General features: G+C 41.0%; 1 pseudogene; it reads right to left on the bottom strand.

The window, feature by feature from the left end:
* Window positions 1-3,208: 3,208 nt before the first annotated feature.
* LOC130681736 (deleted in azoospermia-like) lies at window positions 3,209-6,843 on the bottom strand (annotated as a pseudogene).
* Between the last annotated feature and the right edge of the window lie 5,157 nt (window positions 6,844-12,000).

Genomic DNA, 12,000 nt, shown 5'->3' with positions numbered 1-12,000 from the left:
TGGGATGAATCCCACTTGGTCGTGGTGTATGGTCCTTTTGATATACTGTTGAATTCGGTTTGCTAGTATTTTATTGAGTATTTTTGCATCTACATTCATCAGGGATACTGGTCTGTAATTTTCGTTTTTGGTGGGGTCTTTGCCTGGTTTTGGTATTAGGGTGATGTTGGCTTCATAGAATGAGTTTGGGAGTATTCCCTCCTCTTCTATTTTTTGGAAAACTTTAAGGAGAATGGGTATTATGTCTTCTCTGTTTGTCTGATAAAATTCCGAGGTAAATCCGTCCGGCCCGGGGGTTTTGTTCTTGGGTTGTTTTTTGATTACCGTTTCAGTTTCTTTGCTCGTAATTGGTTTGTTTAACTTTTGTGTTTCTTCCTTGGTCAGTCTTGGAAGGTTGTATTTTTCTAGGAAGTTGTCCATTTCTTCTAGGTTTTCCAGCTTGTTGGCATATAGGTTTTCATAGTAGTCTTTAATAATTCTTTGTATTTCTGTGGAGTCTGTCGTGATTTTTCCGTTCTCATTTCTGATTCTGTTGATTTGTGTTGATTCTCTTTTTGTCTTAATAAGTTTGGCTAGAGGCTTATCTATTTTGTTTATTTTCTCAAAGAACCAGCTCTTGGTTTTGTTGATTTTTTTTCTATTGTTTTATTCTTCTCAAATTTGTTTATTTCTTCTCTGATCTTTATTATATCCCTCCTTCTGCTGACTTTAGGCGTCATTTGTTCTTCTTTTTCCAGTTTCGATAATTGTGATGTTAGACTATTCATTTGGGATTGTTCTTCCTTCTTCAAGTGTGCCTGGATCGCTATATACTTTCCTCTTAAGACTGCTTTCGCTGCGTCCCACAGAAGTTGGGGCTTTGTGGTGTTGTTGTCATTTGTTTCTATATATTCCTTGATCTCTATTTTGATTTGTTCGTTGATCCATTGATTATTTAGGAGCATGTTGTTAAGCCTCCATGCGTTTGTGAGCCTTTTTGTTTTCTTTGTAGAATTTATTTCTAGTTTCATACCTTTGTGGTCTGAAAAATTGGTTGGTAGAATTTCAATATTTTGGATTTGACTGAGGCTCTTTTTGTGGGCTAGTATGTGGTCTATTCTGGAGAATGTTCCATGTGCACTTGAGAAGAATGTATATCCTGTTGCTTTTGGATGTAGAGTTCTATAGATGTCTATTAGGTCCATCTGTTCTACTGTGTTGTTCAGTGCTTCCGTGTCCTTACTTATTTTCTGCCCGGTGGATCTATCCTTTGGTGTGAGTGGTGTGTTGAAGTCTCCTAGAATGAATGCATTGCAGTCTATTTCCCCCTTTAGTTCTGTTAGTGTTTGTTTCACATATGCTGGTGCTCCTGTGTTGGGGGCATATACATTTAGAATGGTTATGTCCTCTTGTTGGACTGAGCCCTTTGTCATTATGTAGTGTCCTTCTTTATCTCTTGTTACTTTCTTTGTTTTGAAGTCTATTTTGTCTGATATTAGTACTGTAACCCCTGCTTTCTTCTCGCTGTTGTTTGCCTGAAATATGTTTTTCCATCCCTTGACTTTTAGTCTGTACATGTCTTTGGGTTTGAGGTGAGTTTCTTGTAAGCAGCATATAGATGGGTCTTGCTTTTTTATCCATTCTGTTACTCTGTGTCTTTTGATTGGTGCATTCAGTCCATTTACATTTAGGGTGACTATTGAAAGATATGTACTTATTGCCATTGCAGGCTTTAAATTCGTGGTTACCAAAGGTTCAAGGTTAGCCTCTTTAGTATCTTACTGCCTAACTTAGCTCGCTTATTGAGCTGTTATATGCACTGTCTGGAGATTCTTTTCTTCTCTCCCTTCTTATTCCTCCTCCTCCATTCTTCATATGTTGGGTGTTTTGTTCTGTGCTCTTTTTAGGAGTGCTCCCATCTAGAGCAGTCCCTGTAAGATGCCCTGTAGAGGTGGTTTGTGGGAAGCAAATTCCCTCAGCTTTTGCTTGTCTGGGAATTGTTTAATCCCGCCATCATATTTAAATGATAGTCGTGCTGGATACAGTATCCTTGGTTCAAGGCCCTTCTGTTTCATTGCATTAAATATGCCATGCCATTCTCTTCTGGCCTGTAGGGTTTCTGTCGAGAAGTCTGATGTTAGCCTGATGGGTTTTCCTTTATAGGTGACCTTTTTCTCTCTAGCTGCCTTTAAAACTCTTTCCTTGTCCTTGATCTCTGCCGTTTTAATTATTATGTGTCTTGGTGTTGTCCTCCTTGGATCCTTTCTGATGGGGGTTCTGTGTATTTCCGTGGTCTGTTCGATTATTTCCTCCCCCAGTTTGGGGAAGTTTTCAGCAATTACTTCTTCCGAGATACTTTCCATCCCTTTTCCTCTCTCTTCTTCTTCTGGTACCCCTATAATACGGATATTGTTCCTTTTGGATTGGTCACACAGTTCTCTTAATAGTGTTTCATTCCTGTAGATCCTTTTGTCTCTCTCTCTGTCAGCTTCTATGCGTTCCTGTTCACTGGTTTCTATTCCATCAGTGGCCTCTTGCATCTTATCCATTCTGCTTATAAATCCTTCCAGTGTTTGTTTCACTTCTGTAACCTCCTTCCTGGCATCTGTGATCTCCCTCCGGACTTCATCCCATTTCTCTTGCATATTTCTCTGCATCTCTGTCAGCATGTTTATGATTTTTATTTTGAATTCTTTGTCAGGAAGACTGGTTAGGTCTGTCTCCTTCTCTGGTGTTGCCTCTGTGATCTTGGTTTGCCTGTAATTTTGTCTTTTCATGGTGATAGGAATAGTTTGCAGAGCTGGGACAAGTGACGGCTGGAAGAACTTCCCTTCTTGTTGGTTTGTGGCCTTCCTCTCGTGAGAGAACAGCGACCTCTAGTGGCTTGTGCTGGGTAGCTGCGCGCAGAGAGGGATTCTGCTTCCTGCCGGGCTGCTATGGAGTTAATTTCCGCTGTTGCTGTGGGTGTGGCCTGGCTCGGGCCGCTGCTCCAAAATGGTGGAGTCATGTTGGAGGGGGAGCGGCCGGGAGGCTATTTATCTCCGTAAGGGGCCTCCCTGCTCCCTGCCGCCCAGGGGGTTAGAGTGCCCAGAGATCCTCGGATTCCCGACCTCTGGACTAAGTGTCCCACCCTGCCCCTTTAAGACTTCCAAAAAGCACTCGCCAAAACAAAACAAAACAACAACAACAACAAAACAAAGGCCGCTCGCTTTTGTTTTGTCCTCTGGCGCCGGCCTGCGGTACCCGCTCACCGGTCTTGCTGCCCTGTTTTCCTAGTATCCAGGACCCCACGCATGCACTGTGTCTGCGCTGTGGTCCGGATGGCTGGGGCTGGGTGTTCAGCAGTCCTGGGCTCCCTCTCCCTCTCCGCTCCGACTCCTCTCCTCCCGCCGGGAGCCGGGGGGAGGGGCGCTCGGGTCCCGCGGGGCCGGGGCTGTATCTTACCCCCTTTGCGAGGCGCTGGGTTCTCGCAGGTGTGGATGTGGTCTGGATGTTGTCCTGTGTCCTCTGGTCTCTATTCTAGGAAGAGTTGTCTTTGTTATATTTCCATAGATACATGTGGTTTTGGGAGGAGATTTCCGCTGCTCTACTCACGCCGCCATCTTGGCTCCGCCTCCCTACCTTACTCTTTTAAATACTTCAGTCCAACAAAACAGCAGACAAATACAAAGTTTATTCCCCTACTTTCCTTAAGGCCATACTGGGATAATTTGAATTGGCTCTTTAGACCTTGGTATTATCTGTAGTGATCTGGAGATTTAATGACAGAATGATATACACACACCAAAAGAACAGAGAATTCTTAAAAGGACAAATTTCAGGGCACTTTCAAATTCTGAGGCATAAGTAAGCCCTCTTGGGGATCCTTAAGTTAAAAGCCTCTTCAGATTCAGAATGAAAACTGTTTAGACTGAGACAACAAGAGGCCCTGATGAGAAGGCCTATGGTAACTGCAATAGGTTAAGTAAGGTAAATGGTGTCTCCATGTGGTAGCAAAGGGGCCAATGTAAAGAAGGCTAGGAAGCCACTTTAAACTCATGTCTGCGGCAAGTCATGTGATGTCATACAAGGGATTCCCTTCGAAAGGATTACCCACCCTACTGCCACCTTTCCAGGGCTGAGTTCTCAGACTGCTCAGACTGCTACTTCTCCTCTTCACATCACCTGTTCTAGGCACCTCTGCTAGAACAGGGTACTGACTGGAAAAGCAAGACAGTGGGTACAGCAAACGTGGCTCTGGTGCTCTAGCTGCTTGTCAAGATACAATGTCTAACAACAGGGAGACTAGCTAATCTAGAAATGGATTGTTAACTCTGACTCTAGTACATTCTTGGGATATGCTTACTAAACAACTTTTGTGGTTAAGAAATGCCAAAATTACGTTGACTCTCCTGGATATATTTTACTTTAATAAAGGGAATATAATAGGCTAATAAAATACAAATCTATTTTCTCTTTAACAAGTAACTAATATTTTCATGTTTTTATTAAAAAATTCCTTTCAGGTACTCTGATTAACCGTCAAGTGACATAAAAAATTTTTCAGCATTCTTTAATACTAATATTTAGTACAATTTAAGATACAGCCATCAAGTTTAGCATTTCAAGGAAACAAGAAAGAAAAGGAGAACGGTAACTCACTGAGAAGCTTATGTTCCTAGTAAAATTTAGTTTGTCTTGGATTTAAAAAAAAAAATTAGGCCCAGAATTTTAGTTATCCTAATTGCCATCCCAATCAAACAGCATATCTATGTGTGGATTCCAGATAAAAGATAAATATTTTGAATAAGCATAAGAGCCACTGATTGGACTGTTTTGTTTAGAATCTGTTTTACTGGGTTTAGATAAGGATGACATCAATAAAGTTAACTATATGTTGAGTACCACTGATTAAAAATGTAGTTTTAAAAACTCTTGCTTTTGTGGTAAATTTCTAGACAAATAATAAATGTTAAGCACAATTGTTAAGCAGTGTAAATATTGTAATGTTCACTGTTGCTTGTTGGGGAAGTGAAATGCCTGTATTCAAACTATCAAAATTCTGACCTTTCAAAATAGTAGGTTTTCTAAAACAATTTTTTGAATATCAGCATTTTCTTTCAAACTCTTGACATGTTAATTTCTGTTTAAAAAAGTCCTTACAAATATATCTTAAGTTACTCCTTTCGGTCTTTACTATTTTTTACTTTCAACTATATATTCAACACAGAACGTTTCTAAATAAACATCTAATGAAAAACAGTTTCAGTGTAAAGTAAAACTAGACCATCTAATATAACTTATGTAGAAAGGCTGAGTGCAATTTATACAAATTCAGCATTAAATGTATATAATAGTGAACAACTTTCAGTCTCTTAATATTCAAAACCAACAACTTCCAATGAGACTAGAAAGTTAGCAGAGAGGATCAAACAGATTTAAGCACTGTCCAACTTCTTCTAAAGTGATGCACTCTTTTATCCTTGAAGTAGTCATCTTGAGTAACAGGTGAGTTTCTCAGTCTGTTCTCTGGATTAAATAGACAAGATGCCACCGTCTGTATGCTTTGGTCCACAGGTTTCTTTTGTGGGCCATTTCCAGAGGATGCAGTAGCTTCATGAACAGAGCATTCACTTGTCAGCATTTCAGCTCCTGGAACAACTTCATTACAGTGGTAGTTAACAGCTGTATAAGTCGGAGGAGGTATAACCTAACTCTTGTGTTCCCCAGACCACTGTGGTGGCATCTGATAATTATATACAGGCAGCTGATATCCAGTGATGACCTGAACTGGTGAACTTGGATAAGGGTATGCCTGCACATATTGAGTTATAGGATGCATCATGGTTGGAGGCTGCATGTAAGCTTCAGGGTTGTGACTGCTCCAGACACTCTGAAACTGTGGTGGTGGTGGTGGGGGATTAAAAACCAAAGGACGTGGCTGCACATGATAAGCACAGAAATTTTGTTTCCTGTTTGCAAGGCCCAGTTTCAGCTTTTTACCATGGAAATTTATCTGTGATTCTTCTATCTTCTGGACATCCACGTCATTATAAAACGAAACAAATCCATAGCGTTTGGACACACCAGTTCAATCCGTGATTATCTTCACTTCTTTAATTGAACCGTATCTAGCAAAGAAACTTCTTATTTTGGTTTCATCCATCCTAACGTCAATTCCACCAACAAAAATGGTGTTTGGCATGATTTTGCCTTCTGGTAAAACATAGCCTTGGCTGGTTGTAGATGATGAGAACTGGGTGCTGGCCTCTTTGGAGACAGTTGAGTTTGGAGTTTCAGAATTTGCAGCAGACATGATGACGGCTGCGAGCAGTGCTGGCCGTTGGGCCTGGAGGAGCAGAGACTGCGCTTCGGGCAGCACCCTTGGGGCTGCACCTTGGGGCTGCTGTTGGTTAGGTCTGGTAGTGCCCGCCGCCCGGGGGCGGAAGGCGAAGGGATCAAGGATCAGAGCGGGTGAGAGGAGGCCCGAAGGTGCTGGCGAGCTGAGGAGCCCCGAGAGCGAGGTGGCGAGGCCGAGGGGCGCTGGCACACTGAGGTGGGCGGTGGGCTCCCGGAGGTGGCGCCGAGCTGGTGGGGACTCGCCACAGCAGCGCAGACAATGGGTGGCAGCGCCCCCGCCTGCGCCGTCCAGCAGCGCGCGGGTTGGGACAAAAGGCAGGCTGGGACTGATAGTTCACTCAAGCTCTTTCTTTATTCAGCATTACAGCATAAGCAAGCGAGCTAGCTCTCATCTATCTCTAACTTTTCTCTGCTTCTACTTCTACTCTCTCTCCTTGCCACCTCTTCTCATACCATCCTTATCCCCTCCAGTCTCTCTGGGGGCGAGATTCTACATCAAAGCCTAAGGAAGCTCTGTCAGGTGGATTCCAGGCACGCTCTCACAACACAGGACTTTTCTGGGAATGGAGGAACGGACTTGAGTGCGGTTGCAGCTGGTCAGAGATGACTCACTGCGCTGGCTGGTTGGGCACGGCTCACAACACCTGCCCCCTGCAGGGGGGGGTCCTGTTCTGTATATATGTTAAGTCCATCTGGTCTAACGTGTCATTCCGTGCCTGTGTTTCCTTATTTATTTTCTGTCTGATTTATCCATTAATAAAAGTGGGGTTTTAAAATCCCCTAATATGATTGCGTTGCTGTCTATTTCCCCCTTTAGGTCTGTTAGTATTAATTTTATATATTTAGTTGCTCCTATGTTGGGTGCATAGATATTTATAATTGTTATATCCTTTTGTTGGATTGATCCATTTATCATTATGTAATGTCCTTGTTTGTCCTTTGTTACTTTCTTTGTTTTGAAGTCTATTTTGTCTGATATAGTAGTGCTACTCCTGCTTTTTTCTACCTTTTATGTGCATAATAAAATACCTTTTCCCATCCCTTTGTTTTCGGTCTATGTATGTCTTTGGGTCTGAAGTGAGTCTCTTGTAGGCAGCATATAGATGGGTCTTGTTTATCCATTCTGTCACCTTTTGTCTTTATTTGCAGAGGAGCTGCATTACAATTTTATTATGGAAATTTTCCAACACTTACAAAAAGAGACAGCATAAATGAATACCTATGTATCTAATACCCAGTTTCAAAGTCATCTAATATCCAGGTATAATTGTTATACAATCTTATATTGGTTTCAAATATACAACACAGTGGTTCAACAGTTACCCATATTATTAAATCCTCACCCCCACTAGAGCAGTTATTACCTATCAATGTAGTAAGATGTTACAGAATCATTGACTATATTCTCTGTGCTGCACTACCATCCGCATGAGCAACTTACATTGTGATGTTGAATTATTGTGCCCCTTCATCCCCTTCACCCTCCCTCCACACCACCCACCCCAACCCCTTTCCCTTGGTAATGACGAGTCCCTTCTCGGTGTCTATGAGTGTACTGCTATTTTGTTTCTTCAGTTTTTCCTTTGTTCGTATACTCCACAGATGAGTGAAATCATTTGGTATTTCTCTTTCTCCGCTTGGCTTATTTCACTGAGCATAATACCCTCCAGCTCCATCCATGTTGCGGCAAATGGTAGGATTTGCCCTCTTCTTATGGCTGAGTGGTATTCCATTGTGTAAATGTACCACATCTTCTTTATCCATTCATCTACCGATGGACATTTAGGTTGCTTCCAATTCTTGGCTATTGTAAATAGTGCTGCCATAAACATAGGGGTGCATCTGTCTTTTTCAAACTGCACTGCTGCATTCTTAGGGTAAATTCCTAGGAGTGGAATTCCTGGGTCAAATGGTAAGTCTGTTTTGAGCATTTTGATGAACCTCCATACTGCTTTCCACAATGGTTGAACTAATTTACATTTCCACCAGCAGTGTAGGAGGGTTCCCCTTTCTGCACAGCCTCGCCAACATTTGTTGTTGTTTGTCTTTTGGATGGCAGCCATCCTTACTGGTGTGAGGTGATACCTCATTGTAGTTTTAATTTGCATTTCTCTGATAATTAGCGATGTGGAGCATCTTTTCATGTGTCTGTTGGCCATCTGTATTTCTGTTTTGGAGAACTGTCTGTTCAGTTCCTCTGCCCATTTTTTAATTGGATTATTTGTTTTTTGGTTGTTGAGGCGTGTGGGCTCTTTATATATTTTGGACGTTAAGCCTTTATCGGATCTGTCATTTACAAATACATTCTCCCATACTGTAGGGTTCCTTTTTGTTCTGTTGATGGTGTCTTTTGCTGTACAGAAGCTTTTCAGCTTAAAATAGTCCCACTTGTTCATTTTTGCTGTTGTTTTCCTTGCCCGGGGAGATATGTTCAAGAAGAGGTCACTCATGTTTATGTCTAAACGGTTTTTGCCTATGTTTTTTTCTAAGAGTTTTGTGGTGTCATGACTTACATTCAGGTCTTTGATCCATTTTGAATTTACTTTTGTGTATGGGGTTAGACAATGGTCCAGTTTCATTCTCCTACATGTAGCTGTCCAGTTTTGCCAGCACCATCTGTTGAAGAGACTGTCATTTCGCCATTGTATGTCCATGGCTCCTTGATCAAATATTAATTGACCATATATGTTTTGGTTAATGTCTGTAGTCTCTAATCTGTTCCACTGGTCTGTGGCTCTGTTCTTGTGCCAGTACCAAATTGTCTTGATTACTATGGCTTTGTGGTAGAACTTGAAGTTGGGGAGTGAGATCCCCCCTACTTTATTCTTCTTTCTCAGGATTGCTTTGGCTATTCGGGGTCTTTGGTGTTTCCATATGAATGTTTGAACTATTTGTTCCAGTTCATTGAAGAATGTTGCTGGTAATTTGATAGGGATTGCATCAAATCTGTATCTTGCTTTGGGCAGGACGGCCATTTTGACGATATTAATTCTTCCTAGCCATGAGCATGGGATGAGTTTCCATTTGTTAGTGTCCCCTTTAATTTCTCTTAAGAGTGACTTGTAGTTTTCAGGGTATAGGTCTTTCACTTCTTTGGTTAGGTTTATTCCTAGGTATTTTATTCTTTTTGATGCAATTGTGAATGGAATTGATTTCATGATTTCTCTTTCTATTGGTTCATTGTTGGTGTATAGGAAAGCTACAGATTTCTGTGTGTTAATTTTGTATCCTGCAACTTTGCTGTATTCCGATATCAGTTCTAGTAGTTTTGGAGTGGAGTCTTTAGGGTTTTTTATGTACAATATCATATCATCTGCAAATAGTGACAGTTTAACTTCTTCTTTACCAATCTGGATTCCTTGTATTTCTTTGTTTTGTCTGATTGCCATGGCTAGGACCTCCAGTACTATGTTAAATAGCAGTGGGGAGAGTGGGCATCCCTGTCTAGTTCCCGATCTCAGAGGAAAAGCTTTCAGCTTCTCGCTGTTCAGTATATTGTTGGCTGTGGGTTTATGACATATGGCCTTTATTATGTTGAGGTACTTGCCCTCTATTCCCATTTTGCTGAGAGTTTTTATCATGAATGGATGTTGAATTTTGTCAAATGCCTTTTCAGCATCTATGGAGATGGTCACATGGTTTTTGGCTTTCTTTTTGTTGATGTGGTGGTTGATATCGATGGATTTTCGAATGTGGTACCATCCTTGCATCCCTGGGATGAATCCCACTTGGTCGTGGTGTATGGTCCTTTTGATATACTGTTGAATTCGGTTTGCTAGTATTTTATTGAGTATTTTTGCATCTACATTCATCAGGGATACTGGTCTGTAATTTTCGTTTTTGGTGGGGTCTTTGCCTGGTTTTGGTATTAGGGTGATGTTGGCTTCATAGAATGAGTTTGGGAGTATTCCCTCCTCTTCTATTTTTTGGAAAACTTTAAGGAGAATGGGTATTATGTCTTCTCTGTGTGTCTGATAAAATTCCGAGGTAAATCCGTCCGGCCCGGGGGTTTTGTTCTTGGGTTGTTTTTTGATTACCGTTTCAGTTTCTTTGCTCGTAATTGGTTTGTTTAACTTTTGTGTTTCTTCCTTGGTCAGTCTTGGAAGGTTGTATTTTTCTAGGAAGTTGTCCATTTCTTCTAGGTTTTCCAGCTTGTTGGCATATAGGTTTTCATAGTAGTCTTTAATAATTCTTTGTATTTCTGTGGAGTCTGTCGTGATTTTTCCGTTCTCATTTCTGATTCTGTTGATTTGTGTTGATTCTCTTTTTGTCTTAATAAGTTTGGCTAGAGGCTTATCTATTTTGTTTATTTTCTCAAAGAACCAGCTCTTGGTTTTGTTGATTTTTTTTCTATTGTTTTATTCTTCTCAAATTTGTTTATTTCTTCTCTGATCTTTATTATATCCCTCCTTCTGCTGACTTTAGGCGTCATTTGTTCTTCTTTTTCCAGTTTCGATAATTGTGATGTTAGACTATTCATTTGGGATTGTTCTTCCTTCTTCAAGTGTGCCTGGATCGCTATATACTTTCCTCTTAAGACTGCTTTCGCTGCGTCCCACAGAAGTTGGGGCTTTGTGGTGTTGTTGTCATTTGTTTCTATATATTCCTTGATCTCTATTTTGATTTGTTCATTGATCCATTGATTATTTAGGAGCATGTTGTTAAGCCTCCATGCGTTTGTGAGCCTTTTTGTTTTCTTTGTAGAATTTATTTCTAGTTTCATACCTTTGTGGTCTGAAAAATTGGTTGGTAGAATTTCAATATTTTGGATTTGACTGAGGCTCTTTTTGTGGGCTAGTATGTGGTCTATTCTGGAGAATGTTCCATGTGCACTTGAGAAGAATGTATATCCTGTTGCTTTTGGATGTAGAGTTCTATAGATGTCTATTAGGTCCATCTGTTCTACTGTGTTGTTCAGTGCTTCCGTGTCCTTACTTATTTTCTGCCCGGTGGATCTATCCTTTGGTGTGAAGTGGTGTGTTGAAGTCTCCTAGAATGAATGCATTGCAGTCTATTTCCCCCTTTAGTTCTGTTAGTGTTTGTTTCACATATGCTGGTGCTCCTGTGTTGGGGGCATATACATTTAGAATGGTTATGTCCTCTTGTTGGACTGAGCCCTTTGTCATTATGTAGTGTCCTTCTTTATCTCTTGTTACTTTCTTTGTTTTGAAGTCTATTTTGTCTGATATTAGTACTGTAACCCCTGCTTTCTTCTCGCTGTTGTTTGCCTGAAATATGTTTTTCCATCCCTTGACTTTTAGTCTGTACATGTCTTTGGGTTTGAGGTGAGTTTCTTGTAAGCAGCATATAGATGGGTCTTGCTTTTTTATCCATTCTGTTACTCTGTGTCTTTTGATTGGTGCATTCAGTCCATTTACATTTAGGGTGACTATTGAAAGATATGTACTTATTGCCATTGCAGGCTTTAAATTCGTGGTTACCAAAGGTTCAAGGTTAGCCTCTTTAGTATCTTACTGCCTAACTTAGCTCGCTTATTGAGCTGTTATATGCACTGTCTGGAGATTCTTTTCTTCTCTCCCTTCTTATTCCTCCTCCTCCATTCTTCATATGTTGGGTGTTTTGTTCTGTGCTCTTTTTAGGAGTGCTCCCATCTAGAGCAGTCCCTGTAAGATGCCCTGTAGAGGTGGTTTGTGGGAAGCAAATTCCCTCAGCTTTTGCTTG

The sequence above is a fragment of the Manis pentadactyla genome, chromosome X (genome assembly GCF_030020395.1).
Source record: "Manis pentadactyla isolate mManPen7 chromosome X, mManPen7.hap1, whole genome shotgun sequence".
NCBI lineage: Eukaryota > Metazoa > Chordata > Mammalia > Pholidota > Manidae > Manis > Manis pentadactyla.
Note: the sequence above shows the minus strand (reverse complement) of the source record. Positions and strands in the feature narration are given on the sequence as shown.